Source organism: Cydia strobilella, chromosome 10, assembly GCF_947568885.1.
Source record: "Cydia strobilella chromosome 10, ilCydStro3.1, whole genome shotgun sequence".
In the NCBI taxonomy this organism is placed as follows: domain Eukaryota; kingdom Metazoa; phylum Arthropoda; class Insecta; order Lepidoptera; family Tortricidae; genus Cydia; species Cydia strobilella.
Genome location: NC_086050.1, coordinates 7,809,990 through 7,832,037, shown reverse-complemented (window position 1 = coordinate 7,832,037; position 22,048 = coordinate 7,809,990). Strand labels below are relative to the sequence as shown.

Here is a 22,048-nt window from a genome sequence, read left to right as displayed (position 1 = left end):
GACTCGCACTTGGCCGGTTTTTTTAAATATGTTTTATGTAGTATCCCTATTGTTATCTTATCTATATAGTATTCATAGCTTAAACATGACTTAGTAAGGGTATGTAGGTAATGTAAACTACCTCTCCATTCAAATTTGCTTGACGTAATGCGCCACCACATTCCAAATTTTATTCGTAAACTTTTAGCAGACATTACACCCCACAAAACCCATTTGGAAAATAACCTTAAAACTTTTACTTTTCTGGGCTATTGCCCGCCACTCTAATATGGCACCTCAGCTTATTTACTAAGACTTAATCACGACGGTGAGCATCCCAAGTGTAACTGAATCCCGCTGAACACGATGCCTATACAGAGGTCAGACTTATACTGGTTTGATGGTGACGAACTAGCCGGTAAGCTGTCGTGATTGTTGTGAATTATGCACAAAGCGGCCGTACCGCACACCTGGCGGCTGAATTGTGGCCCAAAACTGTTATTTTCTGTTCCAAATGAGTTATCAGTGCCTTATGAGATGCAGTCAGTGCGGCAGACGTGACGAAATCCTTGTGACCTGTAGAAAGATATGTTACTAGTTCGTTCCTTAGAAACACCTATATGTACATTTTTTTAGTCAGTTGGATCTACTAGGACATGACTGACATATTTCTCTCAATATTACAATAAAAAGTTACTTACTCGTTTTCTTACGTGACCCGTACGTGTACATATTCCTTTAAATGTCTTCAGGGCTCAATCAGGGCCCTCTTAGGGCCGGGTCGTATGGGAACAGGAAACTCGCGAAAAGTAATGTTAAAGTTGCCGTCTTTTAAATATTTAAAACTTCAGGAGACTGTTTTAAATGTTATGGGGAATGGGACCAGTGGGTAATCTTGATAAATCCTAGTTGTTAAATATGTGATGAGTGTTCTTTTAAAATTAAGACGGAGTATATCGTATGCCTTAAAACATAATAGCAGTGTTGTATCTAAAAAGTCTTTTTTTTAATTCTGTACACTAAAATGACGTTTCATGTGTAAGACATGACATTTCTTAGTACCACATGAAATGTCATTTTAGTCTACGGAATAAAAAAACAGAATATACTTAACTTACTTTACCATTTTTTGGAGATCTGGTAGGTACCTAACTTAGTCACCATATTATTCTGATAGTATCGTAGGTCTAAAATATTGTATATTAAATAACTAAATAATTAATTTTATTTCACTTTCTATTGACGTTATTACTTATCACATTCATTTCGAATTAAAGGAAAATCACAATTCACCGGCAACTTCAGCATTTTTCACTAAAGACTATGGCCACATGTATTGTCTCCATATGGCAATGAAAGCAATTGTAGGGAAGTCACTCTTTCTTATTTGAAATCTGTAAGTCTACTTTAGAGAACGTAGAAAATAAAGATAATTTTTCTTTTTGTTCACGCTACCTGGTCGTTATTCTTCTCTTGCTTGAATTCTCATTATGTATTTATGTATTTTGTGTAGGTTTATGTAGTGTATTATTGTTGCTTAAATAATATATGTAGTTTATGTAGTTTATTTTTCATTGTTTGTTATTTATACTTAGGTATTTGATTTGTAAACTTTATACCTTTGTTTTTTTGCACTGCCCATTAACTTATTTCTAGCCACTGAATCGCTATCTGAAGGTTGTCTGGAAGAGATCGCTTTTTAGCGATAAGTCCGCCTGTTGTTACCTACTCACTTATGTCCTGTCATTGTTTGTAACATGTATTTTTCTTTGTAGTGCACAATAAAGTATTTTATTATTATTATTCTCTTTATTTATTATTTTTCTTATGTTAGGTTTTTTATAATATGCATATAAAAGTAAAATATAAAAACACTTACAAAACAATACAAAATACATATAAACAAATTATAAAAAACCTAACCTAGGGTGCCGCCAGCAGCGGGGCAGGGCCCAAGCTGCCGGTGGTCAGGGCCGCAGAGAGAGGAACCGGCGGACTATCCGCGCCGTGTCCAAGATCACCGACTTCTGCATCTGACCCTTGATCCAACCACCTAGCGAGAGTCTCTCAAGGTGTTGGTCGAGACTCTTCGCTATGAGACCGTTCGCTGAAACGACTATCGGGACAATGATCGTCGAATCAACATCCCACATGGCGGTTATCTCGTGAGCCAAGTCTAGGTACTTACTGGACTTGTCCTTCTCGGCTTTCACGAGATTCTCATCATGGGGGATGGTGATGTCGACGAGCACGGCCCGGCGCTGCGATCGATCTATTATCACAATGTCAGGCTTATTGGCTACAATAGTCCTGTCAGTGATAATAGATCGATCCCAATAGAGCGTGGCACGACCATTCTCGAGAACTGGCACAGGTAAATACTTGTAGTACGGTACTTCGCAGTCCACAAGGCCGTATAGAAGAGCAAGCTGCTGGTGAATAATCCTGGCTACGAGATTATGTCTGTGCAAGTACTCGCCGTTAGCAAGATGATAACAACCGGAAATGATATGCCTGAGTGACTCTCCGGGACGGCGGCATGCCCGACAAATGTCGACAGTACCGTCCTTCAGGATATATTTCCGATAGTTGTTCGTCATCATAACTTCGTCCGCAATTGCACAGGCAAAACCCTCGGTTTCTCCGAAGAGGTCCCCGAATCGTAACCAGTTCACCGACGCGAGCAGGTCTACATCGGGTCCCATGAGGGCCTTGTAGAACCGCCCGTGTAGCACCTTACTCTCCCATACCGCCTTGCGGCCCGCAGCACTTTGTACCACTTATTATTATTATTATTATTATTTAGTAGAAAACATTTTGCGGAAATTCAGTACCAACCCACTTTTATGTAGGTAATGTGCTAATGTGTTTACGTATTACCTATAAGTCGGTGAATATTTTTTATTAGCGCCACTTGCACCATCCCACTAACCCCGCGTTAGTGAATGGTGCAAGTGGCGCTTAGTGTGACTATTCGGCCGGAGCTGGGCCAAGAGAAACTAAAAAAGTCGCCGTAATAGCGCCAGTATTTTTCTACCTTTTGAAATTCGGCCCGAAAATATACACAGTTTCGTTATTTAACTTGAAACTCCGATTTTATTCCATTTCTGAATAGCTTTACATTTTAACTTCTGACGCCAGGTCTGAACATCAGAGAATTTGTTTAGTTCATCGTAGTTCCTACTTCCTACACTAATGAACATGGGGCATATTTGACTTGGCAGTATGACTTGTTTACGCTAGTTACCATATTATTTAGCAATGCCAGTACATCAAACGTACCCGTTGCGCAATTCGGAATTCATTTAGCCAGCATTTTTTTCTTAATATGCCTTCTTCGAATTTTAATTACTGTTTTTAAGACATAAATAAACAAAATGGCTACCTTAACTCACAAAAAGACGACAAAACGCTTAATTTCAACGTTAAGCGCTTAAACATGCCGCCAGGCGCCGTCAGTCCAGTTCATGTCTACCTTAATTTCTATGGGTATTTAATTTATCATTTAAAGGGTAGGGACCCTTGAAGTTATTTAAAAATACCGAGTGGATTACAGGGGATCCTGCAATCGGTTAAATTAAGGGCCAAGTCATCGTTAACGCGGAAATTAATAAAACGTCCGGGATTATGTGTTACGTTAACCTTCCGATATAAATAGATAAATAAAATAAATATTATACTGCAAAGAATGTCCTCCTTGGGCATAACACAAGCCTCCTTGGGATTACCTTGGAACTTAGTTAATCTGCGTATTACACAGATTGACTAAGTCCAAGCCCAAGAAAGCTTAAATACATAGAAAACACCCAATGACTCAAGAACAAATATCTGTGCTCATCACACAAATAAATGCCCTTACCGGGATTTGAACCCAGGACCATCGGCTTCAAACACACAGGCAGGGTCACTAGGCCAGACCGGTCGTCGGTCGGAATATAAATGGTAAAATACGATTACGAGCAACGACTTGATGTGGTTTATTTTAGGTACCACAGAACTAGTAATTACTTTATTTTAGCTACCTCAAAAATAGTACTAAAGTACAGACTACAGAAGGTTAATTTGCCTTAAGAGTTTTCGAACGATACATTCAGCAGCAGAAATAACCAATACGATCGAAACACAACTTTATTGTTCAGACAGCAACAGCGTGTGTAGATTATTTTGAATACCTCATGCGTATAGTTACTTCTGCTAACTGTAAATTAGTCCTATGTATCCTGTCAGTTGCAGTAATTGAGCTGAGTTTAAATAAAAGCCTGCGTCAAATTACCCATTTACTTGACGAAGAATCTATCCCTCTGAGTTGGAAAGCCAGATGACGGTAGGGAAAACTGACTGACACTGGCTGTGTCCCGAGCTGTTATTGTTAAGATGATATTAAGTTATAAACACCTTCGATAACCTGTTGAAAAATAAAAGGTAGGATGACCTAAACTATTATATACTAGCAACCTCAACAAATTATACACCTAAGCCTTCCCCAAGAATCACACTATTGATAAGTAAAAACCGCATGAAAATCTGTTCAGCAGTTTTTGAGTTTATCGTAAACATATATCGTGTATTATTGTTTGAATAAAAGCGCTCATGTACCTACGGAATTTTCCGCAGACTGATTTTGCCGCATTGACCTTTCCAAGTTTTATTTACAAATAAGATACGCAGTTAACAAAATATTTCCACAAGATCGGTCGTCGGAGAATAGTAAGCAAGAAGTTCGGTCGTTAAACACCACCTACTTTCCCTGTTTGTTGTTTATCTTATACTTCTTTTGATGAGTCGTTTTGTCGTTATATTTTATCGCCAATACGACATTAAATGGATACGTAACCTTAACGCAGAAAAAATGCTTTTTCTTTAAGTTGATGAAATATATTTACCGTAGGTACAAGTATACCTAAGTAAAATAAATCGTAAACATGATATAAGTATGATATTTCTTACCAAAATACAATAGAACTAGTGCACAACAGGTGGCCTAGAGCGTTATTCAGATTTTGAAATCATCGCTCGCGCTTATTGGTGCGCGCGAATGCACTGAGAATCGTGTCCAAATTGTGTCATAACAATGTCAAAACTTTAACTAATTGTGAAACTTGAATACCGCTCCTTATTCTTAAGCACGGCGGCCGGCTAAACTACGCTAATAATAGTCCTACGTCGTAGGGTCGGGCCTCTAGCATATAGCTTTACCGCGGATGTAACGAAAATGCTTTGTAGTCGTAACATATATGAGAATAACAATATGTCGTGAAGATTTCTTCCTTTAACGTGTTACTAACTTTACATAGTTACGTCTTCATACCTATGAAGACGTAACTATAACTACGTAACTATTAACTAAATTTGTAAATGTTAGCCGTGTTACGACTTACGAGTTAATAGGTACATATTACATATGTAGTCGTAGTGTAGTTACGTCTTTATACTAGGTAGTAAACTTTATACCTACTAGGTAGTATAAAGACGTAACTACACTACGACTACATATGTAATATGTACCTATTAACTCGTAAGTCGTATCACGGCTAACATTTACAAATTTAATGCAGAAAAGTGACGAACATTCCTCAAACAACTGGCACCACTTGGGACCATCTGCACAATCCCACTAACCCGAAGTAAAGCGGTTAAACCGTTAACCCAGTGTCAAATTGTACTGGTAACCATGGTAACTCCAGGTTTATCCGGTTAACCCCGGGTTAGTGGGATGGTGCAAGTGGCGCTTATGGTTAAAAAGCTAAAACGGCCTTGAACTTTGAAGCTGTGCAGGTGTTTCAGGGGAATAGTTGCGTGGTTATATTATAACTTTGTTTATCGTAAAATAGTTACCAAACTTTATATTAATAAAAAAAGTAGGTAGGAAGCTCCAAACGGTCTTAGAAATGTGCAAATATTTTCCTTTTTTCAGTTTTTACCTATTTCATGGCTAGTGTATAACATTCCCGCACCCGCACCGTATTCTATGGCCGTTATCATATAGGTACATATATGCATATAGATACCTATTCGATTATTTATTTCAGATACTTCAATAAATTATCTCAATTTAATTCCAATTCAAACATTATTGGTTCTTGCGAATACTACTCGTCTTTATCACAAAATAAGAGTTTATTTCAAGCCGTATTTTCTCTTGTAAACTGTAAGGGAATTCGACAAACCGCTCATATTTCTTTGCGGTTCGTTACGTGGTTCCAATAACATTTACTTTAACAATTATGGAAAGAGTTGCCACCCTATCAGAACATTAACAAGTAACTTGTCTTAAACTCTTTTTTTTATTCTACGTCTATTTAAAATAATAACATATTTTTAACAATTGTTTACTTACAATTGCTTTTATCTACTAAAGTTATTTTAACATTCGTTTTAATGAACTGCCCTCTTTTTTTGTCAAACAGGTGGCAACCCTTACGCCTACGAGCAAGTGAAACCGTTTATATCCCCGAGGATATGACCAAAGATAAATTTGTACTCGGTACAGTCCCTCCAATATTAACGTTGTTTCAACTTTTTCTTTGTTGCGAGGTTCAGTTGTAATATTTATAGTTCTAAAGTTATTTTTAAAATAAGGTTTTGTCTAGGGGCGATGTTATCCATGGATAGTGACTATAGTCACTTCAACTAGAAAATATATTATTACAGAAAGGCAAACGTACGCGGTTATATAGGTAATTAATGAAAAAAAATACTGAACTATAAAGATAGGTACCTAAATACTCTATAAAGTGCCTACATTTTTTGTTTCAATTTTTGAATATGAGATCACTTAATAGATGTTTTTTTGTCTATTTACTGTATTTATAAAGTTTCTAGTTTAAACTTCTAAACTTTACTGAATTAAAATTTCAAAGTACATTTTAGTAAAAAAAATGTTTGTATTTTTTACCTATGAAACCGAGAGCGTTTTCACATTGTCCGATCCGATATCGGATGTCGGAAGGAAGTAAAATGTAAGATATATGTGTTTCTCTATATTTATTTATGCATTTAATAAATCATTATTACTAAAAAACGCAAAAAATGCGGACGTCATGCCAATGGCACTCTCCTACAGCTGTTTTTGTCATAGGCGCCTTCCGACATCTGATATCGGAAAGTCGCTTCCGATAAATTCAGCCATTTCGGAGCCCCCCGTCAGCTGTCCGTCCTGTTGGACCGATAATATTTGTTTGTGTGCGTATGTGTAGTGTGCGTGACCGCTAAAGACGGCGCCCGGGCGCGCCCCCGCGGCCTGACTACGCGGATGTAGGATCCTACATCCGATATCCGATCGGACAATGTGAAAACGCTCTTACCTACTTTTTGTGAATAGAATATGGTAACCAAATGCTGATTAACACATTCCACATACATATAATACCAGTGTACATGAAGCTCTAGCTCTGTTATTAAATCATGCTCCACACGCTGCATGGAAGGTAATTAGCGCTCGTGTTAATATTGTTATAATGGAAGCCTGCGTTGCGGCGTCTATACTGGATCATTAGGCATAAACATCATATGTTTACTGTGCTCTCGTCTGCACCTGCAGCGACAGCAAGAAAAACAACCTCATGTCTATATATTAATTACAAAGTGCCTTGTTCCTCAATTACACGTTATTAGCTTCTTTCAAGTCTTGCCTTCATGTACATATTATCTTAGTTTGACTACCATTTCGTATGTATCTCTCTCAGTTACTTAAAGGTTAGCTGGAAGAGATCCTTTAAGGGGATAAGTTCGCCTTTGTAAACATTTACTGTATTCTCTCTGTGTTATGTACTTGTTTTGTGCAATAAAGTGTTTACTCATACTATTACTACTACAATTTTCAAAATTACTGTGGGAGATCGAACAGTCGTCGCGCCATTTTATTTTAGACTAGCTGTTGCCCGCGACTTCGTACGCGTGGATTTGTATGTTGGTGGTTATATATTTTAAATGAGCATATAACATTATGCAGCAAAAGATATCAGTAGGGACGGTAAATCATTTATTACACAGCTCATGAAATTTGTCTTTCACAAAGTACGAAGTTTCAAGCCCCTAACTGAAAAAAATTGTTCTCGATATAATCCCTCTCAACACTTAGATTTTCAAGTCCACTATTAAAAAAAATGTTCGCTCCCGCTGCAAACTTTATTAATACAAACTTTTCAAACACAGTGCAATCAGTTTTCGTCTATTTTAATATAATGCCCTTTTACCAAGTTTCATGTTCCTAGCTAAAACGAAAACTTGTACTACATATAAACTTACATCCCCTTTTTAACACCCTTAGGGGTAGAATTATTAAGAACATTGAAATAACTTTTTTTGTAATATTATACAATGCCTTTCTAAGAAGTTTCAATAAGCATTTGTAATGAATTTAAACTTTCAACCCCTTTTTAACCCTTTTAGGGGATGAATATTTAAAAACGCTTAAATTACTTTTCTTGTATTCTAATAATATGCCTTTATACAAAGACTGAAGTCCTGTACTCAAAAAAAGGTTTGATCTCCATAGAAACTTTCAACCTCTTTTTTACCACCTTGAGGGAGGAATTTTCAAAAATGCTGAAATAAGTTTTCTACTCTTTTAATGATATACCTTTTTACGAAGTTTCTAATTCCTAACTTAAAATAAAATTTGAACCCTATACAAACTTTCAAACCCTTTTCAACCCCTTTAAGGGGTGAATTTTTAAAATCGTTGAAATAACTTTTCTTCTATGCTAATTATACAAAGATTCCAGTCCCGCACTCAATAAAATGTTTGATCTCCATACAAACTTTCAACCCCCTTTTCACCACCTTAGGGGATGAATTTTCAAAAACGCTGAAATTAGTTTTCTTGTATTTTAATAATATATCTTTTAACGAAGTTTCAAATTGCTAGCTTAAAATAAACCTTCAACCCCATACAAACTTTGGACCCTCATTTCATCCCCATAGGGGATGAATTTTGAAAAATCCCTTCTTAATGGATACTAACGTTATAAAATTACCTATTGTGAAAAATTCAGCTCTCTAGGTCCAACGGTTTGGGCTGGGTGTTGATTTAAGTGAGTCAGTCAGTCAGTCAGTCAGGACTTTTACGTTTATATATATAGATTATTTGGCAAATTGCAATAATTAACAAATTGGTCTGGCAGCCTATATAAGGTGGGCACGAACACATTGAGATTTTTTTAATTAACTCATACCAGGTGTTAAAGACTAAAAGTTAAAAAAATATTTTTTTCACCACCCCAGCTGTAAAGGCTCTCTTGATTGGTCAAAAACTGATGAGAAAGTTGCATTTTATTCACATGTGAGGCAAAGTAATCAAATGCAAATGTTTAGTTGTTTCCTGGTAGTTGTTGTAATGTTGGCTGGTAGAATTGACTTGAAAATGATGATTTTGAATGATAAATATGTAATGACATTTATTTTGAATTGATTTGGTTTGATTTTGTTTGATATTTTACACCACACCAACACAAGGAAAATACTAACAATTTTCCTTGTCTTGGGGTGGTGAATAATTTTGTGTTTTTTTTTATGATGAATAGGCAGGCGTTTGACCACGATCCCACCTGATGGTAGGTGATGATGCGGTCTACGGTGGAGCACGCTTACCTATGCGATACCTATTAACTCTTGCCTTGAAGAGCCCCAGATTGTACTCATGCGGAAACACAGACTCGAGCAGGGCGTTCCACTCCTTGGCAGTTCGCATAAGAAATGTGGAAGCAAAACGCTTCGTGCGTATTTTTAGAGTTCCTACCATGAAGAGATGCCGGAGTGCCGTTTGTCTTGTAGTCCTATGGAAAAATGGGACAGAGGAATAAGGTTGTGCAGTTCCTCGGCACACTCTCCGAAATGTATCCTGTAAAAGATCGACAGTCTGGCAACCTTGCGACGATGCTCCAGACTTTGTAGTCGAGCATTCGTCAGATTGCTGTCATTCATGATTCTCTTGGCCCTCCTCTCAACTAACTCAAGCGCCTCAAGCTGGTATTTTACAGAGCCATCCCACAGATGAGAACAGTATTCTACACACAATCGGACTTCTGCTTGATAAAGGTCGAACAGCTTTCAAAGTTTGTTTAACCCTCGTGCCTTGAATCCCTCGCAATGCTCAAGATTCTATTTTTCGAACCAGTCGCTACGCTCGTGGTTCAATTTTGGGATCTTTCGCTTGCTCGGGTATCATTACTAGCACGAGCGGTAAAAACGACAACTAAAACAAAGTGAAACAAATAACTATTTAAGCTACGAATATATTTAATATCATTATTTTTTCCCCTCACTAGCCCGGAAAGCCGTCTTTTATCCTTTAAAACAAGCGGGGAAAAACGCATTTTATCCACTAGTGGGGAAAGTAATTTGACCTTGGATGGAGCGTGTTTAAGTAGCTTGACAGATAACAAAACGTAAAACTCTCATAATAATGGTTCGTTCGATATTAATTATCATTAAATAAATGGTTTGAGAATCTAATAAAAACTACCAGATTTAGCCTTATTTAATGATTTTAAGTCATAAACCTTAAAATTCCATAATAAACGTTTGTTTTTTAATAATTATGTTAAATATAATTCTGAACGCACAAGTTAAGTCGATGCAATTTCAAAACGCATCATTGACATTTCATACGTCAGAAATGTCAACATTGTCAACGAAAATTTTACTTAATAACTTCTCACGTAAAAGTACAGAATTTCCAGTTTTTTGTTATAATATCGTAAAAAAATGAGTGATTCCAGTTGATGAAGATGATCTAACGCCTGTGGATGTTGCACTTTCCTCGCTATAGTGAGGGGAAAAGTTTTGTGTTACACACGGGTGCAAATGTATTTTACTTCTCGTGTGTTAAAACACTCGCGGGTAAAATACAACTTTGCACCCTTGTATAACAAATAACTATTTCCGGTTGCACCCTAAAGGAGCCGTTGGTCTATTCAGCTATAAAACCTCCTGATTTTAGCGTGTCACTGTTTTTGGAAATTGTCATTTGACTTTGGAAACCGCACAAAAAAGCAGGCCATATTTGAAATTAGCCGATTTGCTTATTATGTTATCCAGGAAACAAATGTACAACAACAAAATTAATTACGTACAAAGAATTCAAAGAAACTACTATTTCTACTCAGAAACGCGAGTTTTTTTTTCATTTTTACAGAGAAAAAAAGTACGCCCCCAAAAATAATCGGTCCGTTTGGTTACGGTTTTCAATACAACCTATGTATAACAAAACGGACAAAAAAAATGTATGAAATTTTGGAGACACTTTTTTTCTCGTATTAGGATCGAAAGAACACGTGATTCTGAGTGAAAAAACACAAAAATTTCAAAATCTAAAACGCAAGTTGGGGGTACAACTTTAAATAGAAATGTCCTTGAACCACTCTAAGTCTAGCTCTTGGTACAGGAAACACCCGGTATACTCTTGACATGACCACTCACCTACACACATCTAAACTGGCTGTTTTTGGGACTCATTGAACACAAGATCACTTTCTTGCCAACTGTACCGTAGCTTTGGGACCGCAATAAATTACTCCTTATCAGCCCTAATTGCACGGGAAATGGAACGGGAATTCTGATGAATTCGGCAAGCGGCAATTAGTCGCAACTCGCAAGACACGCCGATTGCCGTCGATTTGTACCTTGTGAAATGCCGCGACTATAGAAATAGAGATAGAAATTTATTAGCTACACATAAACACAGGGCGGACACACCATACTTAATGGTGGCCATACACCATCCTTCCTATCGTCCACTGATTGGCATGACAGTTATACTTGACGGCACAATCGAATTTCAATTCTTTTGGCTTGACCATGGCGATTGGATCATGCGGATTGGACCGTGTGTGGCGGTCAGATTTATGTCGGTGATCAGGGCACCATGATCGGTAGCGTCATGCCGATTGGACGATAGGAAGGATGGTGTATGGCTACCACAACTGAACGTTGCTGCCGATTGGACAATTTAAACTGATCGTGTGTGGTGTATATAGACGAACTGCAGATTGCAGCAGGCCTGCAGCGTCGTGCCGTTTGGACGATAGGAAGGATGGTGTATGGCCACCATAAATAGTAGGTACAAACAGCAACACTTAACTGTACATCGGTGGACCCTATTACAAAAGGCTTAAGGTCCACCAATGGACAAGCACTCATACATGGCAATACACCGGCAGACAGAATAATATAAATATTTAAATGGGGATCCTATACAACAAACGTGATTTTTTTGCTATTTTTTTCCGTAATGGTACGGAACCCTTCGTGCGCGAGTCCGACTCGCACTTGGCCGGTTTTTATGAAATATTATTACTTATTCTATGACACAAACCCAGGAGGGTTACTAGGAAGTTAACACGTTCTCCGCGTTACGAAAAGCACTTCCCCGTAATCGATTTCAAAAGTTCCACATACTTACCTAAGTATCCACCAAGCCACCTGCCAAGGTTGTTGAATATTTTTATTATTTTTCTTATAAAGATTAAACCACCGCCGCCACTTTAACTTCTTTCATATTAATCAACCAAGATACCTACTTAATACGTTAATTAAAATATCCATCTTAAAAGAAAGCTATGTAATTGGTACTGTCTGAAAGAAACTTCCAATGCTTATTATTTCATGTCGGCAACAAGCTGCGTCCGTGAAAAATCGTAGTCATCTGTATTAGAGTCAAACTCTTTGTCCTCTTCACCCTGTTCTTTTACACTATTAGCACGACAGAGATAGATGCATAGAGCATTTAGAAAAACCCTTACACAATGTTACCAATTGGCAGGGTAAAGAGAAGTTAATGGTGTGAAAGATGTAATTGTGAAGAAGGTTGATATTTTCTATTATCACTTTGATACAAAGTTATAACGTGAAGGGGACGGGAAAAATAAAACCTCCGCAGATAAAATCGTCAGTCATATTCGCCTTATTTCAAAAACATAAATTCATTTGGAAATAAAGGTGCAACAATATTGCAAAACCTCATATTGTTAATGCACAAGTGACACGTGAAATTGAATACATTCCATTATTACACACTACACAGGCTTTGCCTAAGCTTCTGCGGTTAGCGTGTGCTGGAGTGGTGCCTATTCCAACCGCTTAGCGCCACTTGCACCATTCACTAACCCGGGGTTAACCAGTTAAACCTGGAGTTATCATGGTTACCAGTACAAACTGGGTTAACGGTTTAAGTACAAAGTGGCGCTCAGAAAGTCAACGCTTGGGCCAGTATTGGCTGTGAAGTGTTGGACCCCCAACACCCGGAAACGTGATGATCACGCTCGACCTAAAATAGTGGACTTCCGTGGACTTAAATAAACTTAAGAGCTTATTACACTATCCTAATTTAGTGACTAACAAGAGGGACGCCGCTATACGTGAGAAACGATAGTATATATCTCTTATCGCGTCTCACGTATAGCGGCTTCCCTCTTGTTAGTCACTAAATTTAGCAAAGTTTCATACTAACATCTGTCAACTGTCATAACCTCCAGCCCTTAAGTGCGCTCTCCCACTGATACACATTATTTTAACAACTTGGCAAATGGGCCTTGATGTGTTGACATGGAGAATTAACCTTAGTTACACAAATGCTACTTTAAGGGTCCCCGGCAAGCTCGGTTCTCCATACAAACGTAGTTACGCTCTAATTTTAAATCGAGTAGCTAGTTTGCTCTGAAACGTTACAACGTTTACTTAGTACACTAAGTATATATATGTCTGTAATTAATATAGTTTATGTAGCTTCATATACCATAGTTGAAAAAATAAAACTAATTTAAGTTTTTCATACAAAACTTGTTTTTGCTCTATTTTGTTTTATAACAATCCAACACGTAGTTTTAAAATGAGAACGAAACTCCGTTTGTATGGGATGGTTAAATTCGGATTTCATTGTCCATTATATAGCATTCAATTCTCAAAACAAATAACAAAACTTAATGAAATGTTTTCTAGAAACAAGCTACAAAACTAAAGTAACTCAATTCCAATTTGACTTTAATCTAAGCCGCTCTAGGTTAATTTTAAGCAAACTTATTTCTTTGCCGAAACTACTGTAAACGGATGCCTGATAGGGTTGCCACGACGAATTAACTATTAATTAAGAACTTGTTGTATAAGTAATTACTTGTTGGAGGTTCACGTTTTCTAATAAACAAAAGAATTTTACCAAGGGAATATGAGTTCCTCCTTTTATTAAATTAGATAGTAAATTACAAACTTGATACATCTAATCTGCTTCTAGCTTCTAACCAATCATGCATAGGTATTGCATAAACATACGTAATATGTAACTAAGTGCAAATGCCACATGCCACATTTTAGCAACGCATATATGGTATTAACATTAACAAGTGTTTTTTAAGCAACTTCAATAAGTCAAGAGCAAATCTGAGTCCATAGGTGTACATGCAATCATAATATTTAGACTGGTATCGCATTTACTTGCGGTGAATCCAGGCCTGCGAAATTCCTGGAACTGGCTTACCAGCAGATTTCTCCTAACTGCCAACCCTAGTAAATCCGTGCACCAAGTTGGGATGGATCTGGAAGTTTGACTGAAGCTGCATTCATTAAATAAACAATAAACTCTCTTGTTCGTAGCTGCCATTCCCCCGCTCGGCTGCTGACTTGCCTAGTAAGTACATCTATTCCTGATTTAATTGAATACCTTGAATTGACTAGATATGCAAATGACTGTGAAACTTTCAGGCCTAGGTCGGAAAAGTTAACTAGGTATGTAATAGACTAAGCTATAATGTATGTAGTGCGACTATAATACGTTTTTTGTACGGAATTGTGGATGCTTACCTATACAGGCATATAAATCTTTGATTTATTTACTACGATTTTAAAAGTGGCTAAAGTTGATTTTTTATATTCTCGGTTGCCAAAAAAAGCCTACAAATGTCACTTGCGCCATCTACATTTTATTAGACGTTTGATAGATAGCACTTGTACGAACTGGGTCGGCGTTATAACTCTACTTCGACAAAATAAATCCCGTTTAGCCTCGAAAGCCGGGATTTCTCTCACGTTGATATGTGCAACACTTCTCAAATAAACTGAATTTAAACCTGTCTACCAGGAAACATTTGCTATAAATCTTGCTCAATCCGTAAAATGTAATGCTGGCACCACACTTCGCCTTATTTGGCAAATATGTAGGTGCAGGAATGGCCTTATCTTGGTTAGACATCGTGGGTGTTTGGGCGATGAGCTTGATTAAAACACTATGTGATCAACTAGCACTTTAATTTACAGGGTAACAACCAATAAATCACCAAATGTGACGCCCCATGGCTAAAGGTACCCTTTTCATGTGGGACGCCACAAATATTTACTAAATTCACACTCGTTATCAATTTAGGCAATAACTTAACAATAAATCAACATATATCCACTAAATTCACACTCGTTATCAATCCAGGCAAGAACTTAACTAAATTAGGACGTATAATGCAACTATTAGCGATTCGTCGAGGACGTGGTGCCCGTGCGACCGTTGTTTTTCTTATTATTCAACTTGATCAGCGTTACGTCATATCGGTCGCGCGGCTACCATCGATACGACGCTTCGCTAGAGCGAACCTACTACAGCAGGCGAGCAAGTTCGCTCTTGATCAAATAGATGGCGCCACGTTGGGCGCCGTTACCTCACTACAATCGATAGAACAATCAGCTAGCGAATTCACTACGTTATCGGAGTAACTTCGATCTTATTTGGGTAGATGGCGCTACTGCTAAGCGCCGTCACGGCCAAACTGACTGTCGACCGTCCTCGGGCGATATTCTGCGAGTGGTCCTGCAACAAACCAACAACTGACCTATCTATCCGCTCGTCCAACCTGACAAGCTTATATAAGCAAACACGGTAAAAACCTTTATTCAATATCCTCTCTCCTTTTTTTATCGTTATGCTCTTGTTGTCTTGGACCGGACGAGTGTGTCCCTTCGATCAGCGATAACTTTGTGAAAAGCAGGGCCTGACCCGGACGACACTGTCCCTTCGACCAATCAACCCACAAGCAACATATTCAGAATAGAGAAGTGCATCCCTTCAACCAAAGACCCTTTGGCCCGGACGACACTCTCTAGCAACCATCACATCTAAAAGTCTGGACCGGACGAGTGCATCGCTAACCAGACTCTGGCGTCGAAAGCACTGTCCTTTCGACCAACTTTGCAGCATCATTATAACCATATATAAAACAAATTACATGGAAATAATTATATGTATAGTAGCTAAAACTACAGAGTATCTTGTTCAGCATGGACTTCAACTTCACACTGTACTTCCATCGTCTCAGGATCGGAACATACACTATCGGTATCGGAACCTGCAGTAACTGTTTCAGATCGACTTACAGATATGGTGTCTGAACATGCAATTAAAGTGTCACAACTATTTCTAGATATTCTATCATCATTACTGTCTAATTCTAAACTATCTTCGACATTTATTGACGCCGTCACGGTCTCCTCTTCATTTAATAAACTAGTTGAAATCTCAAGTAAACCTTCGTGCCCTGGAGGTACTGCGCGCAAATTTTCATGAGCATATTTAAATATACGATTGGGATTATTTAAGCTCTTTAGCTCATACCTATCATTATCAAGAACTGCGGTTATAAGATACGGACCTTTAAATTTTCTAGCTAATTTTGTTTGACTGCGTTCACTACTTTTTATAAATACGAACTCTCCTTTAGAAAACGGTTTGATGATCGCACGACCGCGATTAAAACGTTCGATTTCTGATGTCGCAGCTCTGTTAATGTTATTTAAAGCATCCTCTCTGATAACATTAAGGTCCAACCGTGTGTGAGAATTTGTTGGAACAGGGTCTATACTCGATATTCCTAATGATTGAGCCTGAATCCCGAACATCAGTTCCGTGGGGGTATATTTAGTTACAGCAGACCTAGTGCTATTTATCGCGAGCTGTACATTCCCTAATTCGTCACGCCAGGTTTTATTTGCATCGTTTTCTATAATTGTGAGCAGGCTTTTTAAGGTTCGCATCACGCGCTCGACCTGACCATTAGCCCTACTGGATCCCGTCGCAATAAAGTGAAGCTCAATATTGTTCTTAGAACAATAGGTTTTAAATTCCGAGCTAACATAACAACTGCCTTGATCTGCTATCAGGCGTTTCGGGGCCCCAAAAAGGGAAACAGCCCTGTCAAGCGCTTTGACAGCACTATTTGCATCGAGAGATGTAGTGTGCTCAAGAAGCACGTACTTAGTAAACGCGTCAATTATAACCGAACAGTATTCCTTCCGGTCACTCTTCCCACTCAACTTTCCAGTAAAGTCCACATGAACAGTGTGCCAAGGCACCGGGATTTTTGGTATCGGATGTAGTTGAATAGGTTGAGCACCGGAAATACCTTTTGATGACTTGCAAACTATACAAGAGTCAATAAATTTGCGTACGCATTTTGACATTTGGGGAAACCAATACTGTTCGTATAATTTGTCTAGGGTCTTATCTTTGCCTAAATGTTGTATTTCATTGTGAATATGATTTATCAGTGTCCAAATCAGGGAACGTGGAACTACTGGCAACCACGAGACGATTTTATTTCGCACTACTTTTCTGTAAAGTATTCCATCCCGGACGTCATATGTATGTGCTACAGTTTCAGGTAGCTGGTCGTTATTGAATTTTGTGATCAAATCCTGAACTTCACTGTCCCGTTTCTGCTCAACCGATAACCAACCCTGATGAAGTTCAACAAATTGAACCGATTTAGTTTCTGCTTTAGCACAACTTGAAGCATCTACTAAGGGTGTCAAATTTCGAGAGAAGTAGTCGGCGTGCTCCATTCCACGGCCTTCACGGTAAATGATATCAAAGTCGTACGCCTGTAAATAAGCCCACCAACGATGAACACGTGGCGTAAGGTCGACCTTGGATTTTGACGCTTTAAGGGAATTGCAGTCAGTATATACCTGAAACCGGCGACCATAAAGGTAATGGCGGAAGTGTTCTACTGCGCGTACTACTGCAAGAGTTTCTAACTCGTACGAATGATACCGCGATTCAACTTCTGACGTAAGTCTGCTGAAATACTCTACGACGTGAGGTAAATTATCTTTCCTTTGAATAAGGATCGCGCCATAACCCTCAGAACTCGCATCAGTGTGGAGTTCCACAGGCAAATCAGGATTGAAAATTGTCAAAACTGGCTCAGATGTTAAAATACTAACAATCGAATCACGAATCTTTTCGTGTTGTGAGGTCCATTGAATAGGTCCTTTCAATTTTGTCAAAGGGTACAGTGGACCGGCCAAATGAGAGAAGTTTGGAATGAATTTGCGGAAGTAAGAGGCAAGCCCCAGGAACTGTCTCACCTGTGTTGCCGTTTTGGGTTGGGGGGAGTCTATCAGAGCTTGGATTTTTCGTGCGTTCGGTCTGACCTTGCCAGATTGAATAGAATAACCTAGGTAATTAACGTTTTGTTTCATAAAGTGACATTTTCGCAAGTTGAACGAAAACCCAGCCTGAGAGAGTGCTGCTAAAACATCGTCAAGGCGCTGTAATCCCTCGGTTACAGAAGTTGAGTGACACAGAACGTCGTCCATGTATATCAGAGGTCTGTCCTTAAGGTGTTGTAATGCCTTCGTAATACACCTCTGAAACACAGAAGGTGCATTGCGCAAACCAAACGGCATGGCAAGGTATTCATATTGGCCCTCAGGTGTTACGAAGGCCGTTTTTTCTATAGATTCAGGATGAATTGGAATTTGGTGGAATCCTGATGCCATGTCCAAGGATGAGAAATACTTGGAACCTGACAGATGGTCAATTTGTTCCTCAATACGAGGCAGCGGGTAATGTTCTGGACGTGTGTTGGCATTGAGCCCGCGATAATCTACACAAAGCCTATCTGAATCGTCCTTTTTCTTTACTAGTAGTATTGGGCTGGCAAAAGGTGAAGTGCTTTCCCTAATCACCCCAGATTCTAAAAGCTGCTCAACCTTTTCCCGAACTATTTGCTTTTCAATTGGTGCTAATCTATAAGGACGCCGTTTTACAATTTTGCTCTCGTCAATTAAGTCTATTTTGAGTTCTCCCGTTGTGACACGATTATTAGGTACACCATCAGTAAAATGTTCAGCATATTTATTGAGCACTTTTAGAAGAGCATCTTTATCTTCCCCTTGTAAATCAGTATCGACATCTGTAATTGCCTTTTTGGTAGATAGATCGCATAAATTTGCCCTTTTTTTGTAGTTAAATATTAATATATCATCGTCTACATAAACGCTAATTCCTTGCTTTAAAATATCCCTACCAATTATAACCGGCATTGATAAAACGTTATCAGGCACAACATGAAATAACAGCGTCGCAGCAACTTTACCAATTACAACCTTACTGAGGATCTGAGACATACATCTTACTTCATCTTCTCCTATACCGCTAAGATATACTAAATCATCGCACGCAGTACCCGGGAAAAACTTACAATAGCTTTCTCTTACAAGACAACAAGCTGACCCGCTATCAAATAAAAAGGAGACACGCTCACCGGAAGATGTATCCAAGGTTCCCCTCGAGGATCGATGCTCACACAGGTTGACAGTTTTGACCACGGCCGCTTTACTGCTGCTTCTGTCTGGACACGCAGGAGCCAAGTGCCCAGGTTTGCCGCATGAGTAACAGGATACAGCAGGTGCTTTGTCAACTTGACGCGTCGATTTCACAGAATCCTGTGACTTAGATGTTCCAGGCGCGGAGTCTTCTTGTCGTCGTTTCCTACAATCAGCTTGTCGATGCCCTGCTAGGCCACAATAATGACATTTACCAGTAAATTTATCATTGGCAGTGCGAGGGCGTTTTATTTCTGGTTCCAGCTTATCGGTTCCTTCATGTCGTCGCTTTAGAGATATTCCACCGAGTATTCTAAAAAGTTGGGCTCTGGTTGTGATCGTATGAGCATTTAATTCACGACGTATGAGGCTATCTTTTTGGCATAACAACGAAATCACGAAGCCAGTTATTATTTCTTCAAGCATTTCTAATTTGGGGATGCGGTCAATCAAATTCCTCAAACGCATAGCTGCTTCAGATGCCGTTTCTTTGGCACCAATTTCAAAACGCAATATATCATCAAAATGATCTTGATATAATTTTGGTTTAGAGAATCTGGCGATCAACGTTTGCTTCACAATATCCCATGTCAATTCATTGAGGTTTAGCTTAGTAAGACATGTGGATGCACGCCCCTTTAACGCCCTTGTAAGAGCGACAAGCAAATCAACACCTTCAAGCCGCTTGCTTTTAATAATTAATTCCGATACGTTACACCAACCATCTATGTCCGCATCCGAATCATCAGGATTAAATTCCAAGAGTTTAATCGATGTATTTGTATTACTCACAGTTTGCGGCGTCGCAAGCACGCGCGATAATAATGCTTCCATATTCCTCAATAGCTTTGAGGCAGATGATTCCTCAGTTTGCGCCTCTTTTTGCTCATTTTCCTGCCCAGTGTCTCCAACTTCTGATGTAGGTGCAGGAATGGCCTTATCTTGGTTAGACATCGTGGGTGTTTGGGCGATGAGCTTGATTAAAACACTATGTGATCAACTAGCACTTTAATTTACAGGGTAACAACCAATAAATCACCAAATGTGACGCCCCATGGCTAAAGGTACCCTTTTCATGTGGGACGCCACAAATATTTACTAAATTCACACTCGTTATCAATTTAGGCAATAACTTAACAATAAATCAACATATATCCACTAAATTCACACTCGTTATCAATCCAGGCAAGAACTTAACTAAATTAGGACGTATAATGCAACTATTAGCGATTCGTCGAGGACGTGGTGCCCGTGCGACCGTTGTTTTTCTTATTATTCAACTTGATCAGCGTTACGTCATATCGGTCGCGCGGCTACCATCGATACGACGCTTCGCTAGAGCGAACCTACTACAGCAGGCGAGCAAGTTCGCTCTTGATCAAATAGATGGCGCCACGTTGGGCGCCGTTACCTCACTACAATCGATAGAACAATCAGCTAGCGAATTCACTACGTTATCGGAGTAACTTCGATCTTATTTGGGTAGATGGCGCTACTGCTAAGCGCCGTCAAATATTCGTGTTGCATCTGTTTCCTTTGACATACAAAACAAAAAGGATGCAACACGAATATTTGCCAAATACAGCGAAGTGTGGTGCTGGCATAACATATACTTATTCTGCAATATGTTTGCGGGATTTATATTCTTATAATACTAAACCAAGGACAGGTCTCAAAAGTCTTAACGGATACGAACGAACGAAGATGAGTACACCTTTGCGATTTCAGAGATTGAATCAAAAACATTTAATAATAAAAATCATATTTTTCCTTATAGAAACATATGTTCGCAAACTTAAATTTGTTTTTATTTGGCTATAGGTATAAAAAGCTTTTACAGATACTAATTTAAGTAAGTATGAATGTTCAAAACATCGACTAAAGACATACTTACATTTGTGACCTTGGCATACATCGGTGGCATTCTCAGCCATTCTGTCTCATTACCGAAAATAGGAATTCTGTGCCTACATACGTTTTATTGTCCGGCTTTCCAATTTAACACAGTTCTTTGTTGATACGGAGTTAGTAGAATCCTTCCATTTTCGTGAGAGCTCGCTACAAGAAACTCCAGCATACGTCGGACATATCCATTGTAAGTGAAAGGGTATTCGCGGTCCTTAAATCTTTTTAATGGGGCATCATCTGGCACTGGATTACATACGATATGGGCCTTGCAACTCTTGAAAGCGTTGACGTAAGTTACTCGTTACAATAGCTTTTTATGCCTCCATTTTAGGCACTCTGGAACGCGTACATAGTGGACGGCGTACGAGCCCAATTCCAAAGAAAAACCGCAAATCGATTTACAGTTTAGACATTTGGCACACGCATACTTGAGGTCAAATCAAAACTTTGACCCGCAGTTCTTAAAAAAAACCTTGGGGTGCTGAGTGATAAATTTTTTTATGTGGAAAAAAATAATTCAGAAACCTATCGCGTGAGGTATCATATAAAAGAGCTTTTTGAGGCGATTCTAAAAATA

The 22,048-nt window shown here is 38.7% G+C and overlaps 1 protein-coding gene across 1 annotated transcript in view; it reads left to right on the top strand.

Moving 5' to 3' along the window:
• Positions 1–22,048, top strand: part of LOC134744927 (Kv channel-interacting protein 4-like) — a 187,638-nt gene that overhangs the window by 138,808 nt on the left and 26,782 nt on the right. The gene's annotated exons all lie outside the window — the stretch shown is intronic.